Source organism: Quercus lobata, chromosome 8 (genome assembly GCF_001633185.2).
Source record: "Quercus lobata isolate SW786 chromosome 8, ValleyOak3.0 Primary Assembly, whole genome shotgun sequence".
NCBI classification, from domain to species: Eukaryota; Viridiplantae; Streptophyta; class Magnoliopsida; order Fagales; family Fagaceae; genus Quercus; species Quercus lobata.
This window is the reverse complement of record NC_044911.1, coordinates 49,603,223-49,613,060: the sequence shown is the minus strand read 5'-3', so window position 1 is coordinate 49,613,060 and position 9,838 is coordinate 49,603,223. Positions and strand designations below refer to the sequence as shown.

At 34.0% G+C, this 9,838-nt stretch overlaps 1 pseudogene across 1 annotated transcript; it reads left to right on the top strand.

Moving 5' to 3' along the window:
* Positions 1-323: 323 nt before the first annotated feature.
* LOC115957010 lies at positions 324-7,886 on the top strand (annotated as a pseudogene). The gene is made up of 10 exons (XR_004084318.1): positions 324-480; positions 568-814; positions 1,530-1,598; positions 2,282-2,458; positions 3,186-3,571; positions 4,904-5,054; positions 5,166-5,412; positions 5,853-5,920; positions 6,541-6,717; positions 7,299-7,886. The product of XR_004084318.1 is annotated as an uncharacterized LOC115957010 (transcript).
* Positions 7,887-9,838: the final 1,952 nt, after the last annotated feature.

Below are 9,838 nucleotides of genomic sequence, written 5' to 3'. Positions count from 1 at the left end.
CTCATATGTATATAAAAAAAATTAGAGAAAAAAAAATTGACTTGGCAGTATTACCAAAAAAAATAAAAATAAAAAGCCAATGAACTATACATATTGAACAAACAAAAAAGTAATGTAATTAGTACTGTATCTATGGGAAATGTTATGGATGTAATATTTTTTTTTTCACAATATTTTTATTTTTAATTGTGATTGATTTTAATATAATATTTTATTTTAACCTATAAAGGATTAAAATTATAAAAATACTGTGACGATTTATTAATATAAACGGGTCCCATATGTATATAAAAAAAAATTAGAAGAGAAAAAAGACCCGGCGATGTTACCGAAAAAAAAAAGGATAAAAAGAACGCCACTATCTTGACAAAACCAAAAAGTAGTGTAGCTACTACCGTAGTAGATAGAAGAATTAAGCACAGCTTTCACTATTGCAAAAGTGTCCCAAGTTTCATCATCAATGGCAGAAGCTACAAAGAAGTACTTTGCTTCTTCTTTCATGGTGTTTTCGCAATAGTGCCATGACACAGTGTTTTATTTATACTTTTCTTTTTCTTTTTTTCTCAGGTACGCAGTTGTTACAGGGGCCAATAAGGGGATTGGCTTCGAAATATGCAGGAAGCTGGCCTCAAATGGGATCGTGGTGGTTCTAACTGCTAGAGATGAGAAAAAAGGCCTTGAAGCTGTTGAAAAGCTGAGAGAGTTTGGGCTGTCTGACCACGTTGTATTTCATCAGCTTGATGTGGCGGATCCTGCTAGTATAGCTTCCTTTGCAGATTTCATTAAAAACAAATATGGGAGGCTCGATATATTGGTACTTTTGAAATGTTTCTGGTGGTTTAACTAGCCATTTGAATTACTGTTTGGAAACCGAGATTCTTCTTCTTCTTATTATTATTTTTTATGTATGTTATTAACATGCATGCTATATTTTGAGTCAACTGGATGTAATTTACTATTTAATCTATAAAATTTTGTCTTTTATGCATAGTTTTAATATACAAAAACATGAAATTTAAGTATTTTATAGATGATATAGTCACTGACCTTTTGATTATTCTGAAATTTTACAAGCATAAAGGGTATAAGAAGAAAATATAATCTGATGGTTATCTATGCATTTATTGTGTTGTGTAACATTGCTTAAAGTTACTCTTGAATCAACTCTTTGAATATGCATGACAGAGAAGAGGAAAGAGGGGCAGGGCAGAAAGTATTGGAAATTTTAATACGATAAAAGTGTAGACTGTAGAGACTAAACAGCAAACACAACCTTGCTTTAAATTGCATAAAAATCTGCACATCAACTCCATCGATGAATTTTCAACAAGAACTAAAGCTTTGTTGTAAATTGCTCTTGTTATAATCCCATCTTATGTACAAATTTTAAAATTTGATGTGATTGGTCAATTATCAATATAATAGAGACTCTCGATAATACTTGCTTCGGGTCATCTTGTTCATGATCCTGTTTTTGGTTTAATTTACAAAATAAAATAAATGATGACAAATCTTAAAATTCTATGCAGGTCAACAACGCCGGGATCGCTGGATCTATAATAGATGGAGATGCTTTAGCTGCTTCAGGTCTTGGTAAGGTAAGTTATGAAAGTATGATATTTTTTCATTGCCAAAAAATAAGAAAAGGGTGAGTGGACTTGGATGTAACTTTGAGAAAGAGTGACTTGATTGTAACTTCAGGATTAGACATTATCTTGTTATAACTCTTGTTGATCATTGTAGTTAATTAATTCCTAACAAAGTAAGAAGGAATCTTATGCCAAATCATTATTATTCGGCGCCCTCTTGCAAATTGAAAGTAAATAACCTATTAGGTTGTGGGTTCAAATCTAGAAATCAGTCTCTCCAATAAAAATTAGGACTAAGGTTATCTACCAATAACCTTTCTCAGACTCTACAAAAAGGGGTTTTGTGCATTAGGTATGACTTTGTTATGATATTGGTCATGTTCTAGAAAGAAAACCCATATAAAACCACACTTGCATCAATTAACTTTGACTAAAGCGGCTTTAGTCAAAGTTACCGTATTTTGTCTGGTAGCTGATTAGCTTTTTCTAATTCCTTGTTGTGCTCCCTATGAAATCTTGCAATGTTTGGCCACAAAATTATGGATGCTTTTACCATAAGTATAGTGTGTTCGGGTCTTCAGACTGGGGTTGGGAAGCTAACTAAGTACTGTTGTTAAGCAACCTGTCTCTGCCTACCATTTTCTTTGTACAATTGGCTTGGAAGAGAATGAATTTTCTTCTCATTGATGCAGGATGGTGTCAATGTGGATTGGAGTAAAATAGCGACAGACACTTATGAGTTAGCTGAAGAGTGCCTGAAAACAAACTACTATGGCGCCAAAGGAATGATTGAAGCACTTCTTCCAATCCTCCAGTTGTCCAATTCACCAAGGATTGTTAATGTTTCCTCTTCCATGGGACACTTAGAGGTATGAAACCGCAGATAAAATTTCTGGAACCCTTATTAGAACTTAGAATTAATTTTTATACAAGTTTTGATTTGGTTTTGAAATTTATTACAAGAAAAAGTTCTGGAACGAGCCAACACTAAATCCCAATCAAAAGTAGATGGTTCAACTTATAACTGGCTTAAGAATAGATCCATGTATCATTATTTGTTTCGGTGCCACTTGAAACTTCACCAATTTGAGTCCCATCTAAGTGTTATGTGCTTTTTTTTTTAATGGACTGGATAGTGGATACTTATGTAGTTAAGCCATTTGTGGTTTGAGGCAGTTTCATTTCACGATCTAAAAAGTTGAACTTTGCCCTCCTGAGGTTATCTTCATTGTGCTTCCATAACACATTTCCATCCCAACAGTTAAAAAGTCGAAATAAATCCCATTCTCTCTCTCTCTCTCTCTCTCTCAACACACACACACACACATTCTGCCATCAAACTCAAATGGCTGCCACTCTGGAACCCAATGGCTGCCACTCTGTTTCTTTGTTGCTAATTAATCACTATTACTGTTTTTTAAGGAAGTTACTTCCTTTCTTTCTTACAAATTGATGGGACTATAAGAAGCACTCCTCTTATTTACTTTCTAAAAGAGGTGTAGAGTCTCTTTTCTTCTTCTTCTTCTTCTTTTTTCAAATTAAACTATAATTCATTTTCCCATGAATCAAAAATTAAAGTGTCTCCTGCTGTTTCAGAAAATACCAAATGAATGGGCTAAAGAAGTGTTAGGTAATGCTGAAAGCCTAACAGAAGAAAGAGTAGATGAGGTATTGAATGAATATCTGAAAGATTTTAAAGAGGGTTCCTTGGAAACCAAAGGCTGGCCTAGATATTCGTCTTCTTATAGGATTTCAAAAGCAGCTATGAATGCCTACACAAGGATTGTGGCCAAAAAGTACCCATCTTTTCGAGTCAATTGCGTCTGCCCTGGCTATGTCAAGACAGATATAAACTACAACAGATATAAACTACAACAATGGCTATTTGACGACTGATGAAGGTGCTGAAAGTGTTGTAAAGTTAGCGCTCCTGCCCAACGATGGTCCTTCTGGCCTCTTCTTTTATCGGAATGAAGTGACAACTTTTGATTAAGATTTTTCATTTCTACCACTTCTCAAAAGATATAAATACTAATGTCTCAAAAGATATAAATACAACTTCTGTACTTTTCCTGGAATTGTTTACTTTCTATGTTTTGAATCTCTATTTGACAGGCTATTTGAAAGCCAATGTCTAACGTTGATGTCATAAAATGTATGCAAAGAATGTGTTTTTTCACTTGGGGTATGCAATGTCAATTATATGCTTTTTGTAATGAAACATTTAAGAATCTATTGTTTGTTGGTGTGGATGAATGTGATTCAAACACTTTTGCTCTTTGTTGCTTGTTCCAAATTGGTTAGGAGTGAGTTCACTTATGTGTTTATAAGTAATTGCCCATGTTTTTTAATTTCTTGAAATAGTGGGCTTAGGGCTTATACATATAACTCATATGAGTTAGTGAAAGAGTGAATGGCTTGTCACAATGCATGTGTGTAAGATCCAACAAGTTTTGTTTTGGGCCTTAATTTTTGTCTTTTTTTCACCTCTTTTAGCCCGTTGAACATTTAGTATACATAGTGACCGTTGGGCTTTGGCTCGTTGGAAATCTATTTGTCTATTTTTTTTCCTTGTCTAATATAACCCACTTTCATAATCAAATCCTCTAGAATTTATAGGGTATTTTACCACATCATCTTGACCCTTCATTTTGAATTAAATGGTTGGCAATATGCCATATTATTAATTCATTAATAAAATCCTTAAAATAACAATGCCACAGTAGTAATTAAAAACCACATCTCTTTGCTATCATCAGAAACGGACGCCATAAGTTGAAATTCTCTAAAAAAACCACATCTCTTTTATTATATTTTAATTTAGTATTTTACATATGTTATCTTCTTATAATTTCAGAAGATATTATAAAAACTAACCAATTAAGCATTTAATATATTTAGTATATACCTGTTTTCAATTTTTAGCTTTATTTCAAGAAAAATAACAAGTAAACAAAGGAGATGGTGATGAAAAAAACAAGATGTGCTTATTGTTAGCCAACTTTAAGTCGGGTTCTTCGCCATCTGTTTTGATTAATGTTGAGAGTTAAACTTTTAAACCTCACCTATGTTGCTGTGCACACCAATCAGTCAGACAATATCTACGATAAAAATGTTGTCCAAATTTGTGTCCTATGCTTACCAAAAACAAAAGCCAAAGTAAAATTTTGAACCAATCACTCAGATAATATCAACTATGAAAAAATATCAACTATGAAAAAAAGATTGGTCAAATTTTGTGTCCTAGCCTTACCGAAAACAAAACCAAAAGTTACTTTTTGCTAACCAAGTCATTATTTTTTATTTTTTGATAGGAACCCAGTCATTAGTATGGGGCACAATTCAACCCACACGTGAACATGTCTCACAGCTGAATTTCTTCTTATTTAAGCAGTTTAGCACTGCTTTCACTTGTTACAAAAGTGTCCCCCAAGTTTTATCATCAATGGCAGAAGCAACAAAAAAGTACTTTGCTTCTTCTCTCATGTTGTTTTCGTAACAGTGCTATGACACTGCAATTTATTCACACTTTTCTTTTTATTTGTTTTAATTTTTATACTTACTTTTTCCTTTCAGGTATGCAGTTGTTACAGGGGCCAATAAGGGGATTGGTTTTGGAATATGCAGGAAATTGGCCTCAAGTGGGATCATGGGGGTGCTAACTGCTAGAGATGAGAAAAAAGGCCTTGAAGCTGTTGAAAAGCTGAGAGAGTCTGGGCTATCTGACCATGTGGTATTTCATCAGCTTGATGTGGCTGACCATGCTAGTATATCTTCCTTGGCAGATTTCATTAAAACCAAATATGGGAAGCTTGATATGTTTGTAAGTTTGAAAATGTTCCTGGTGCTTAAACGAGCCATTTGAATTTTGTAACTATTTGAAAGCTGTGATATGTGTTTTTTATTTATTTATTTTGAATATGAATGACATAGAATAGGAAAGAGAGGGGTAGAAGGTATTGGAAATATTGATATGAGTGTAGACTGTAGAGTCTAAACAGTTAACACTATACCTTGCTTAAAAATGCATAAAAATTTGCACATTGACTCAATCAATGAATTTTCAACTAGAACTAAAGCTATGTTGTAGACTGCTCTTGTTATAATCCCATCTTATTTACTTCAAATTGAAATTTTTGATATGATTGGTCAATTATCAAAAGATTAGAGATTCTCGACAATACTTGCTATGAGTCATATCTTGTTCATAAGTCGAACTTACAATATAAAATAAATGATAACAAATCTTAAATTTCTATGCAGGTCAACAACGCGGGGATTCTGGAGCTATAATTGATGGTGATGCTTTAGCTGATTCAGGTAATGATATGGTAAGTTCTGTAAGTATGATATTTTTTCTTTGCCAAAAAAGAACGGTGATTGGACTTGGATGTAACTTTGAGGAAGAGTGACTTGATTGTAACTTCAGGATTAGACATTATCTTGTTATATAGCTCTTGGTGATCATTGTTGTTAATTCCTAACAAAGTAAGAAAGAAACATAAGCCAAACCAGTTTAATTTGTCCAGCCAAAAGCCCTCTTGTAGCCTGTATGTTGAAAGTAAATAATCTATTTAAAACTCCCAAAGGAAGAATGTAATAAAAGTCTTATTATATTAGTCATATTCTAGAAAGAAAAAGAAAAAAAAAAAAAAATCCATGTCGAATCATACAAGCATCAATTAATTTGCCTTTTAGACTTATTTGGTTATATGAAGACCTTAATGTCAAGTTTCCTAAAACCTATTTAGTCAAAGTTAACGTATTGTATCTGGTAGCAATTCGCTTTTTGGCCACAAAATTATGGATAATTTTACTATTAAGTATAGTGTGTTTGTGTCTTCAGACTGGGGTTGGGAAACTAACTATTGCTGTTGGGAAATTTGTCTAGCTACCATTTTCTTTGTACTATTAGCGTGGAAGAGAATGAAGTTTCTTCTTATTGATGCAGCAAGGTGCCAACGTGGATTGGAGTAAAATATTGACTGAAACTTATAAGTTAGCTGAAGAGTGCCTGAAAACAAACTACTATGGTGCCAAAGGAATGATTGAAGTGCTCCTTCCAATCCTCCAGTTGTCCAATTCACCAAGGATTGTTAATGTTTCCTCTTCCATGGGGCACTTAAAGGTATGAAATTTATTACAAGTAAATGTCATGGAATCCCAATCAAAAGTAGATGGTTCGACTTATAACTGACTTGAGAATAGATCCATGTATCATGATTTGTTCAGTGCCACTTGAAAGTTCACCAAGTTGAGTCCCAGCTAAGTGTCCAATTAAGTAAAATTTTCTATCTTTAGGAAAAAGGATGCTTGTGTACTTTTTCTTCTTCTTTTTCATGATCTCAAAAGTAGAACTTTTCCTTCCTGGGTTTATCTTTGATATGCTTCCATAAGGATCATAACACATTCCATCCTAACAGTTAAAAAGTTGAAATAAACCTCCCTCTCTCAACACACAATCCTGCCATCAAACTCAAGTGGCTGCCACTCCGTTTCTTTGTTGCTTTTATAGGTTTTTTTAGGAAGATGCTATCTTTCTTTCTTAACAAATTGATGGGATTATATGCAGCACTCCTCTCTCATTTACTTTCTATAGATGCAGAGTTTCTTTTCATCTTTTTTACCATTTTTTTTTTTTTAAATTAAACCATGATTCATTTTCCCATTAATCAAATTAAAGTGAGTTTTCTTCTTCTGCTCTTTCAGAAAATACCGAATGAATGGGCTAAATAAAAGTTAGGTGATGCTAAAAGCCTAACAGAAGAAAGAGTGGATGAGGTATTGAATGAATTTTTGAAAGATTTTAAAGAGGGTTCCTTGGAAACCAAAGGCTGGCCTAGATATACGTCTGCCTATGTGCTTTCAAAAGCAGCTCTCAATGCCTACACAAGGATTGTGGCCAAAAAGTTCCCGTCTTTCCGAGTCAATTGCGTCTGCCCTGGCTATGTCAAGACAGATATAAACCACAACACTGGCTACTTGACAATTGATGAAGGTGCTGAAAGTGCTGTAAAGTTAGTGCTGCTGCCCAACGATGGTCCCTCTGGCCTCTTCTTTTATCAGAATGAAGTGACAACTTTTGATTGAGATTATTCATTTCTACCAATTCTCAAGGATAAAATGCTAATGAATCTGCACTTTTCCTTGCCTAGTTTACTATGTCTTGAATCACAATTTAATTGTCTATTTGAAAACAATGGCATAAAGTGTATGCAGAGAATAAGTGTTTTCACTTGGTGCATGTAATGTCAATTATATGCTTTTAGTAATGCAATTGTGAAGAATCTTTTGTTCTGTGCTGTGCGTGCAATGAAGCATATTTGATGGACAATGAATGGTGATTTGTGAACAAAGAGTAGGTCCAATTAGTCCGAAATTGATCGAATAGACAGAAGTGAACCAAATTAGACCAAATAAATCTAAGTGAACCGAAATGTGAACGGGACAAGTGGACTGAAATAGACCCTCTATTGTCACTACATTACATTAGATTCATGCATTCCATCACAAGAGAAGACAAACCCATATCCACACAGATACAAGTTGCTGTTTCTCACAAAAAAAAAAAAAACTATAGATACAAGTTGTTACTAGAGATTAAAAAAATTATATTTTAGTCAAATTCTACCATAATATCACAATATCCTAGTGCACACAACAACTTCAGCCCGTGTCTGATAGCCCAAAACTCAGCCAAACAGTAAGACGTTGCTGTGTGACTAAAGTCAGTAGCTAACGTCAAACACTATGTTGCTCTGTGATTAAAGTCAAAAGCTAAACTTGACTCCTTAGTCCTTCCTGTCAAAATCTAACGAAAATCCACTTCATTTTGCGGTTCTGTTACTTCTAAGAAAGTCCCCACTTCATCTTCAATGGCAGAAGCACCAAAGAGGTATTTGCCGCTTCTTTTTTCATTGAGTTTGTACACTTCCCAACACAACACAGCCTCTAAAGTCTAGCCAAACCACATAGTATTTATATAACAGAATAACACCCGTAGTTTTTGTGTTATTAAGGGATCATGTTTTTCAGTTATGCAGTAGTGACAGGAGGAAACAGGGGGATTGGGTTTGAAACATGTAGGCAATTGGCTTTTTTTTTTTTTGAGATCCAAACGATAGAATTGCATTAATATGGTAAAGAAATACATACAAAGGTGGGCCCAGGGAGGTGCCCAAAACAGAAATGGCTACAGTAGATTATGGAAACATATCACATGCAAACACAGTGAAACAAAACGTAGAAGTGGTATATGTTGTTTCTGTTGCATTTATCCTCCCCATCATATGGGAGTGGACCAAAGTACAACAGAACCAAAGTACTCTTACTTTTCATATGTGTAGAGAACATAAGGATGTAGAGCCATGCTGGCTTCAAACAAGTTCCAAAATTTTATTATTGAATTATCAATCCTAGAAATAAAGCAGTTTAGGAATTAAACCTGTAAAATAATTTAATATATCACTACTATTATAGTATCAACTATCAAGTATCTTCTTATGCACTTCCAGCTGGAAATTGGAAAACTGTGGTTAGTTATTACTGAAAGGATGTATATTAAATCTATGTCACAATTCTATTTTCTTATAGAATTTTATGGAAATGAAATGCTTGGAAGTGAAGGAATTATTTGCAGGTGAACAATGCAGGGGTTTGTGGAGCCATAGTAGATGGCGATACTTTAAGGAATTCAGGTTTTAAGGTAATCTTTCTATATATGATGTTACCAAAAACTAAAGGTTTGGCAATAAAATTTCCCTTTTTTTTCTTTGAGAAGTGAGGGTATCCAAAATTCTTCGAGAGCTTGATTATTCAGTCAGTTATGTGTAGTCCCTTGCTAGGTTTCGAACCCAAGACCTCTTGAATCATGAAGCCTAAGGAGCTACTAAGCCAACCCATTAGGTTCAATTAGATTCAAATTAGGGGAAGCATAATTTGCTTGTAGCTGTAGGTCACAATTACTCAATTAGAGACATTTTGTCAAATTAGTGGTACCATTGTTAATGTAAAATTTCTAACAAAGTAAGAAAAAATCATTGCACTAAAATGGGGGATGCTTAAATATCCATCTTTCTTCAGCCAAAGGCCATTGGAGGTTGACGTAAACAATTCACTAAAGAAAGAAGATTCTTGTGAACTTTCAAGTTTCAATGCCATACATTCCTCTATTTCTTTCCAAAATTCCATTTGAAATCATTAATTGCTGGGCTTTTTAAAAATATAACATGCCTGTAGCATTCTCCAAA